Genomic DNA, 9,378 nt, shown 5'->3' with positions numbered 1-9,378 from the left:
CTACCCATCATCTAGATTCAATGGTTAGCAACTCATAGCTAACTTTTTCTTTATAATTATTTCCCCTCCCCCTGGATTATTTTGAATGAAACCAGATATATTCAAAATTGCAACCAGATATGTAATTGCATCATCTATAAACATTTCAGTTTGTAAGAGAGAATATTTCTTTTCCATCCTATATAATAAAAGGCCAGGGACCATAAGCGTAACAACTGGAATGACCACTGGACCAGTCACCATTGCGGTGCATTGACCACCTCTTGATCCCTCCCCTCCTCTCCCCGCAGGCTCTGATAGCAGCATGGCGAACAGGGAACCATGGGGAACCGGGTGGGTGGCAGTGGCGGCTGGAGCGAAGCAGCCCGGGTCCCGGGTGGGTGGCGGCGGCCGGAGTGAAGCAGCCAGGTGGCTAGAACAAAGCAGCCCAGGTCCCGGGTGCCAGAGGGAAGCCGGTGCTGGCAGCCGGGGAAGGAAGGCCTAATCTTGCACGAATTTTCGTGCATCGGGCCTCTAGTTGAAATATAATTGACATACGATAATATATTAGTTTCATGTGTAGACTCCACTTTGCGATGGGAGGACCTTCAAAGTCACAGTGCTAAGAGGTGTCAAGACAGAGAGAGATACGTTTTTTGCAAAACATCTGTCACAGTGACTACCAAAGGCATATATTTGACAATGTCGTTTGGAGGGGGATGTGCTCTGCATGGCTGGAACTGTTTTCTCTTTGTAACAGAGAAGTGCTTCTTCCCTGCACTCACAAATAACTCCATGCCAAAGGCTAGGAGAGAGAAAGATGCCCAACTTCTGCCTCTTCCAGGTTCTTGTCCAGGGACTCCTTAGTTTCCGTTTGAGTCCCCAGCTTTGTAAAAGATAGACAGCTTCTCTGCGATTTCCTTAGCAGAGGGCCGCCTGGAGGGCTCATATGCCTGGCAATCATCAATGAGCTCCTGCAACGGTGAAGGGCGATCTTCACCCAGTGGCTCCTGGTGCTGGTCCATGGGCACCAGCAGGTGGATCTTCTTAGAATCACAGCCTGCAAACAGGATCTTCCCAGGGACCATTTCCCAGAGGACAATTCCAAAGCTGTATATTTCAGCTTTTATGCTATATTTATCAGACCCATTTTCCAGTATTTGAGGTGAGATGTATGCTGTGGAACTGACTCTCTGTGCTTTCTTTTCTTTTCTTTTTTTCTTAGTTGTCCTGCTGATGGAAGTCTGTGTTTTGCTCAACTCAAATCCTGAAAGCTTCACTTGGTAGCCACTGGTTACCAGGAAGCTCCTGCTGCTGAGGTTTCTGTGGAGTTCCGGAGTTTCTGAATGGTGCCGCCTGTATAAGCCATTGGCTGCCCCGCACGGCCAGGACGATGTGCTCAGCCAATGTGAAGTCATTTTACTGACCCAGCAGTTCCCTCAGGGTCCCGAGCTCACAGTACTCCATGACAATGGAGGATTGAGGTGGGGTCACTGTTTCATCAATACAAATCCCAAATATATGCAGGATGTTGGGAGAATCAAATTTCTTCATGGTTCTGATCGCATGATTGAAAATATGCCTCCCTGTTCCAGTGTTTCTAGCCTGGACGTTGTTGAGTACTTTTATGGCCTGCTGGAGATTGGTGGTATTTTCCTTTAAAAACTTTGCTGAATTTATTTTTCCTTAGCAGGATCCAATCAGGTTCTAAAAGCCCTTCCTTCTTAAACTCCTTGATTTTTTATTCATTTCTCTAAGTGGTGCTTCCTAATTTTTTCCACATCATTTTTCAAGTGTTCCTTTGACGTTTCTATAATTTCACTTCCACTGAGACTTTGGAAGACTCGCCAGTCTTCCTGTGCCTCCTGCCGATCCTCTTGTCCCCATGCTTCTTGGCTGATGCTTGAACTAGGCACCCACTGATGCACCCGAAGCAGCAGTGAGAGCTCCTGGTGGACATCGCTCAGCCTTTTGTTCACATCTCTACAGAGGCCTTTGTCCTTCCTTGATGTTAGAAACGTATGGAAATAGGATTTATTGCTAAAGTTATCTATCTGCTTCTTAGCTTCCTCTAGGGCAGCCTGGAAACTGTTCAGGGCAGTGATGGCCCCAGGGAGCAGGTTCCCCTCTCCTCGGGCCTGGAGCTCTTGCAGAGGCTGCAGCAGGCTCCTTAGACGCTCGCTCACACTGTTTCTTGCAGTCTTGCATCATTTCACATTGTTTGGACACATACAAACAATGATGGTGTTCCCCAATTTATCCTTACCTGGGAGAAACTGATGACATTGGTTAAAGTCCCAGAATCTCCTGCGTATTTACTACTGGCCTACAGGAACCTCAAGCGTGTCTGTGATTTAAATGACTAAAGAGGTCTCCCTGAAATTTCATGTAAGGTAGAGATGGCTTGCTGCCCAGGACTAACAAAATTATTAAAAACATTTATGATTATTTCCTTATATATTTTTTTTTATTGATTTTTAGAGAGAGAGAGAGGAAGGGATATATAGAGAGAAACATTGATGTGAGAGTGAAACATTGATCAGCTGCCTCCTGCATGCCCCCTACTGGCCATCGAGCATGAAACCCCAGGCACATGCCCTGACTGGGTCTCAAACTGACAACCTTTTGGTACATGGGACAATGCCTAACCAACTGAGCCACACTGGCCAGGGCTATTATTGTTCCCTTTTAACCAGTGATTTTCATACTTGGAAATCTTGTTAAAAGATACAATTGCCTAGCCCCAGTGATGGCAAACTGCGGCTCACGAGCCACATGCGGCTCTTTGGCCCCTTCAGTGTGGCCACGAAGTTTCAATCGCACTGTACATGTGCGCCTGCACGTGGTATTTTGTGGAAGAGCTACACTCAAGGGGCCGCGGTTTGCCGACCACTGGCCTCGCCATACAAATAGTATGTGAGAATATTCTCCTTTTAAAAAACTAAAAAATTAGAATAAAGTGAATTCCCCTTTGACCATTACCTCCCAGCTTGGTTTTCTTTTCCTCATTTCACATCTCCATCTGATGAAACTACCTTCTTGAGTTTGCAATGTATTTTCCCTATAGAGTACTATGGGGATTTTGTTTTCATTCTAAAAGATGTGTTAATGAAATAGATCTAACAAGTTTAATCTGTATTCCATAGTATGTGTTCCATACTCTCCTACTGAGGACTTTCAGGTTATTTTTTCCTTCAATTTATTGTTTTTATAAACACCGTGAAATAGACATCTTTGTATATGTCTCCTGGTGCAAGTAGGCAAGTTTTCCTTCACAGCGTAAGATGACATGGTATCTGGTTCACTGGTACCTGGGTAATTATAAGGGATAGTATCAAATTGTTCCCAAAGTGGCTCTGCCAATTTATTCTCTCATCACCAAAGCATGGAGGCCTATTTTCCCTACAAGTCCCCTTAAGACTTGATGTTAGCAAACTTTTTAAAAGGTCTTGTTAATTTACTTTACATAATCTTGATTACCAGGGCCTATTAGCATATTTTCATGTGTTGAATATTTGTGCTTTTTTGTGACTTCCATGTTAATACACTTAATTCATTTTTGTGTTTGGCCTTTTACCATGTTCATACTGATTTGTAGGACATTTTAAGATCTGTTCAGTTTAAAGAGTGATCTCTGAGCCTGTGTTGCTCTACTGATGGTTTATTTTTGGTCCACCAATAGGTACGTAGAAAAACTGAAAGTAAGTGGACTGAGTAAATTTATGGCTCTTCTATATTACTTATGAAAAATATATTTTATCTGTCATTAATTTCATTTTCCTGGTAATTTATTTTTATTGCATTCTAAATTTTGGCTTTTTTCATTTGTAAGATCATTGTATTTTATCTTTATCTGCTTTAATAGTGAATATATCTTGTATGCATGAAGTAATTTTGTTAATTTTTACTTTTCAAGCCTTCCTTTGTGACTTTGTATGTAGTCATCCTTTGTAAATGTTGTGTGTCTGTTTCAACTGAATGTGTATTGCTTTTCAAATGCAGTATTGTTTACTTTTTATGTTATTAAAATCCTCCCTTGTTTTATGATTTTAAAAATGTTTATTTTCCTTTTTGTTAAGTTTTAAAAGTTTCATAATTGTTAAATCTTTTTTGTGTGGGGGTTTCATTTCTTTTTCAACATGAAATATCCCACTTTGTATTTTTTAATGATCTTAACCCTAAATTTTAGTTTTCTGGCATAAATGATGCCACTGACCATAACTATATAGGCTTACAAAGCAAACTCAATAAATAATTCTATGAGGTGTTACCAGTGTAGTACTCTGACCTCAGAAAATGTAAGTTTTGGTGACTGATTATACATGAAGGGATGTAAGAAAGAGATAAAAATATGGCAAAATGTTGGGTTATAACATAAAACAACTTTTTCAGAGATAATTGAAGAGGGGCTAATGAGTTTAGCTTTATTGATGTTAAGATATGGCAAAGATATTTCTATTATGCCTTTGCAAATGGAGTTTTAGAACTCAAGTTCACGGGAGGGGAGGGGGAAGAGGGTGACTCAGATTCAGTGTCTTGAATTCTTTTCAAGAATTCATCAATTATCCAAGAATTAAACAACCCATCTCTTTTCTCCCTCCTTTATTTCTCCAGCATTTACAAAAGTATCTGAGATATAGCAGGATCATGTTAACGTGAACCAGAAAAGAGGCAGCTTTTCAATTTTTTATCTAGTTTTACTACTACTACTTTCCTTCTTAATCTACCCTGCCCTACTAGGTTTAAGTAACACAGGAAGGAGTGAAGTTTACTACGAGCTTTTCCACAGTCTCCCATGAAGCAGCCTTCATAGCTTTTTAATGCAGCAAAGGTCTAAGAGAGAATGTAGATGGAGATAAAGCAGGAACAGAAACCAGATGACAGTATGTAAGACACTGGAAAACAGAAAACAGATGCTTTGGATATAAAGTCTTTCAAATAAATTTGTCAGCAAATAATTCTATCAGCAAGAGGAATGTGGCTATTGGAAGCCACAGGTCAAGTGACATTTGTTTGCAAGGAAAACAGTGAATAGGATAAATAGTGCTGAACAAACACAACCGAGTTAGACATCAAAAGCATAGAGACAGAGTTGGAAAACGTATAAATGGAAGAATGATTTAACTAGAGCAAAGACAGCCCAGCCAGCATGGCTCAATGGTTAACTGTGGACCCATGAACCAGGAAGTCACAGTTCCATTCCCTGTCAGGGCACATGCCCAGGTTGCTGGCTCGATCCCCAGTAGGAGGCCTACAGGAAGCAGCCGATCAATGATTCTCTCTCATCATTGATGTGTCTATCTCTCTCTCCCTCTCCCTTCCTCTTTCTGAAATCCATAAAAACATATTAAAATTATTTAAATAGAGCAAAGCGAGGGAAGAGCAGAAAGCCAAGGTTTAGATCTTGCGAGTAGGAAAAAAATTCATTCGAGGTGAGAGAGGAAAAACAGAGAGGTGTGTGGGGAACCAAAATAACTTAAATAGCCCTGAGGTCAGAAACCTCTGGCATTCACGACATCAGCCAAAACAAATGATTTGATATGTGATGTGGGTAGATGTAATTCCCAGGGTCTGACAAAATTCTAACTGTCTCCCACTTCACTTTCTTTATTTCTTTCTAAATTAGAATCCCCAGACACAACCCTTACTCACACACTCAGTGCCCTGCTAGCGTTTCTGCTCATCCAGATCTGCATTTCATCTCATGCATCTGAGTCAACTTCCAGACAAGGAGGAGCCCCTGTAGCACTGACTAAGCTGTAGTGCAGTGTCTTGGGAGTCTAGGCCAAGATGAGGGGAAAGGCCAGCCTGTAGAGCTTGAAGCCAATGAAATGAGAGGAACTGTATGGGGGAGTCATTTACAACCAGGTCACAGACTGGCCAACTCAGTCACTGTTCAGAAGAGGCCAGGAAAAGACATTTAAAAATGCCTGGAGAAGCGAGAGAATCTTTAAGTGTGGGGGGCTGAAGAAAGATTCTGAGTGGAAGAAGAGAAGGACTAGTTGTTTTGTAAAGGGCACTTGGGGCCTGCAGCATGAGCATCTAAGAAGTTACTAAAAGTTGCCCTAGCCGGTTTGGCTCAGTGGATGGAGCATTGGCCTGCGGACTGTTAGGTCCCCGGTTTGATTCCTGTCAAGGGCATGTACCTGGGTTGTGGGCACATCCCCAGCAGGAGGTGTGCAGGAGGCAGCTGATCGATGTTTCTCTCTCATCGATGTTTCTAGCTCTCTATCCCTCTCCCTTCCTCTCTGTAAAAAATCAATAAAATATATATTAAAAAAAAAGAAGTTGCTAAAAGCTTAGACTCTGACCTGTGTTTCTTGGTCCAAACTTGTTTTTTCAACACTGCTCCTCCCCAATTATCTCAGCTTTGTACCAGGAAAAAAGCAAAAAAGAAAAACATAGGGTTATCTAAATGAAATTTATGATAGAGTTAACCTCCCTAAAGAGTAATTTGTAAATTTAAAAGGAGTGTTTTTTTTACTTTTCTCTCAAACCTAAATGAATCTCTAATCAGTAGAATGTGTTGGAGGAAGTGAGCAAAACCCTGGCCGGAATCTCCGTAAGTTAGATCAGTTAACTTGTGGCTTTAATTCAACTATATTTGGATCAGAAATCTGTATTTTATTAGGAGAATCCTTTTCTACACTGCTATTCTTCTCTATTTGCATCTTCTCTATTTTCCTTTACTTTCTCCTTAATGCTTATAAAAGTTATTTTCAAAATTTAGCTTTCCTTTGTTAAGCAAGGAGCTAGATGGGAAAGAAATTTTTGTCCACTTCTGGGTCTTGAAGCAAGGAGACAACTCAGTGCCCCTGGAGGCTGAAGCAAAGACAAGAGAACCAAGAGGGAGTTTGAATCCTGGAAAAAGAAGTAATTCGGACAGCCATGTTTTCTTTTTTTTTATTTCTTTCTTTTTACCTATGATGATCTCTGTCTTAATCACTTGCACTGCCATAACTAGACTGGCTGCCTTATAAACAATAGAAATTCATTTCTCACAGTTCTGGAGGCTGAGACATCCAAGATGGAAGTGCTAGCACATTCACTGTCTGGTGAGGGCCCACTTCCTGCTTCATAGGAAACCAACAACACTGCTTTTGTTGTCTTTCACCCCACATGGTGGAAAAGTCATCAAGGGGTCTCTTTTATAAGGACATTAATCTAAAAGAGGATCTCTACCCTCATGACCTAATCACCTCCCAAAGGCGCTACCTCCAAATGCCATTCATTTGAGGGTTAGATTTCAACCCACTAAGTTTGGTGGGGGTTGAGGGGCCAGACACAAACTCTCAGTCTATAGCAGTTTTACATATAGACTTCTCCCCTTTCTTCACAAAGGTTTTTTTTTTTTTGTATTTATTTATAAAACCTAGCTCTCTGTAATGCTATGGTAAGAACCTGGCTGCATAGTCTTGCTAAAACAGAATTTTCAAGATGTGGATTCAAAATTTGCATGTTTATCAGGCTCTTCCCAGGATGCGTAAACTGCCAGCAAGGCAGGCTCTGTGAAGTAACATTCTACTCTCAATGAGGTTTTCATTTTATTTTATTACTAGAGGCCCGGTGCATGAAATTTGTGCACTCGGGGGGGGGGGGGGAGAAGGTCCCTCAGCCCGGATTGTGAGAGGGTGCAGGCCAGGCCGAGGCACCCCACCGGTGCATGATCAGGTCCAGGGAGGAACACAAGAGGTTGGCTAGCTGGGGAGGGACCACAGGAGGGCTCCAGGGAGTGTCCAGCCCATCTCGCTCAGTCCCAATCAGCCAAACCCCAGCAGCAAGCTAACTTACCAGTTTGAGGTCTGCCCCCTGGTTGTCAGTGCACATCATAGCGAGTGGTTGAGTGGCTTTAGCATATCATTAGCATATTACTCTTTGATTGGTTGAATGGCCGAATGGCTGGCCAGGCACTTAGCATATTAGGCTTTTATTATATAGGATTTTATTTTTGTGTTTTCATAAAGCTCTTTGGGAGTTGAAAAGAATTCAACATGAAGATTGTAAGAGTTCAGTTATTTCATGTGGGCTAGGAATTGCTCAAACAAAAATTATCTCTCCCCAACTGTCTTATCACTGACAGAAAAATTTCTTAACAGTTGATTTTTTTCTTTCAATTAATTTTTCTAGTGTTCTTACATATCATAAAGAAAAGGAAACATACTAAGTTCAAACAATTTGTAATCTAGTTAACTAGCTAGCTATCTGCCATAACATATTAGACATAGGAAACCTGAGATTACAGGGCCTAGTATATAATGAATGCTCATCAAATATTTATCTGCTGACTAACAGGAAGAAGAGGAACTTTTTATATGGAGGAAAAGTGGACAAAATTGAGTAATGTGGTCACTAAAAAGAATAAACATAATTTGATTCTGACCTTCCCAGAAATTTTGCAATATGCTGCCTCTTAGTAGTTTCCTAACATAATTCTACCTCCTATTTAAAAATAAAATTTAAACCCTCATTGAGGACATGCTTAGAAAAGGAAAGAGAGAGAGAGAAAGAGAGATATATATATATATATAGAGAGAGAAACATTCATAGGTTGCCTTTCGTATGCTCCCTTCCGTATGCTCTCTAACCCACAATGCAGGTATGTTCCCTGACTGGGAATTGAACCAGCAACCTTTTAGTGCCCCGGACAACACTCAACCAACTGAGCCATTCCTGCTGGACTCTCCCTCCTATTTTTACATTTTTTGAGGTATAACTTTTATATAAAGGATTATACTAATTTTAAATGTAGAGTGTGTGACAGATGCATATACCTGTGTTACCCACACCCTTTTGAGACAGAATACTTTCATCATCCTAGGAACTTTCTTCCTTTTCCCTCTCAGTCCATTCATCCCTCACAGGCAACTATTGCCTGATTTCTATCATAAATCCATTAATTTTATCTGTTTATAAATTGATTTTTTAAATCATCCAAGTTCTTGAGTGTATCAATAGTTCTTTTTATTACTGAGTAGTATTCCATTGTATGAGTACACTATTATTTGTTTACCCATTTTACTGTTGATGTATATTTGTATTGTTTCCAGCTAAGAGCTATCTATACTAATAAAAGGGTAATATGCTAATTTGGGTGGACATCTTCTGGACATCCATCCAAAGACACAGCAGCTGCAAGGCCCAGGGCTCAGGCAGCCTTGGGCTCATGGCAGCCATGGGCTCAGGCAGCCATGAGCCCCACCAGCTTCGAGGCCCGGGCTCATGGCAACTGTGAGCCCTGGTGGCTGCGAGGCCCGGGGCTCAGGCCTCGCAGCCACCACAGTTGGCAGTGGAAGCAGCAGTGGGGTGATGGGGGTGGTGCCTTTCCCTGATCAGCTGGTTGCCTCCTGCAGATGGAGGCCAGACTGAAGCTTAGGCCCACTCCCAGTGGAGAGCGGGCCT

The 9,378-nt window shown here is 41.5% G+C and overlaps 1 pseudogene; it reads right to left on the bottom strand.

Moving 5' to 3' along the window:
• Positions 1-842: 842 nt before the first annotated feature.
• LOC102249566 lies at positions 843-2,988 on the bottom strand (annotated as a pseudogene).
• Between the last annotated feature and the right edge of the window lie 6,390 nt (positions 2,989-9,378).

The sequence above is a fragment of the Myotis brandtii genome, unplaced genomic scaffold, assembly GCF_000412655.1.
Source record: "Myotis brandtii unplaced genomic scaffold, ASM41265v1 scaffold52, whole genome shotgun sequence".
Taxonomy (NCBI): Eukaryota; Metazoa; Chordata; class Mammalia; order Chiroptera; family Vespertilionidae; genus Myotis; species Myotis brandtii.
The sequence above is the reverse complement of the archived record's forward strand: the minus strand, read 5'-3'. Positions and strand labels throughout refer to the sequence as shown.